Here is a 426-nt window from a genome sequence, read left to right on the forward strand (position 1 = left end):
ATCTTTATGATGTATCATATTTCTTTTCATGGGAGCTCTCACCAGAAACCTGGGATGTGTATATGAACTGGGCATCTCAACAAGGTGGTAATTATTCATTTTTAAGCATTTTGGCTGCTGCATTATATTCATTCATTCACTGAATATTCATTGAGCATCTACTAAGTGCCAGGTTCTTTTGGTTGAGAATTAACCAGATATTAAGAATACAGCAACGTGCATAATAGACATGATTCTGCCCTCAAAACGTCAATGCAGACATGTGAATGGCTCTTATAAGACCAAGTGCTAAGTGCATTAACCCGTTCATTCCTACATACCCAGCCAACGTCCTGTTCGAGCCTAAAGTGGAGTTCCTATATAACTGGTGAACTTAGGGCTAGGATTAGCAGAAAGAAGAGGGCAATGACTATTAAGGAGACAATT

Source organism: Pteropus vampyrus, unplaced genomic scaffold (genome assembly GCF_000151845.1).
Source record: "Pteropus vampyrus isolate Shadow unplaced genomic scaffold, Pvam_2.0 Scaffold254, whole genome shotgun sequence".
NCBI lineage: Eukaryota > Metazoa > Chordata > Mammalia > Chiroptera > Pteropodidae > Pteropus > Pteropus vampyrus.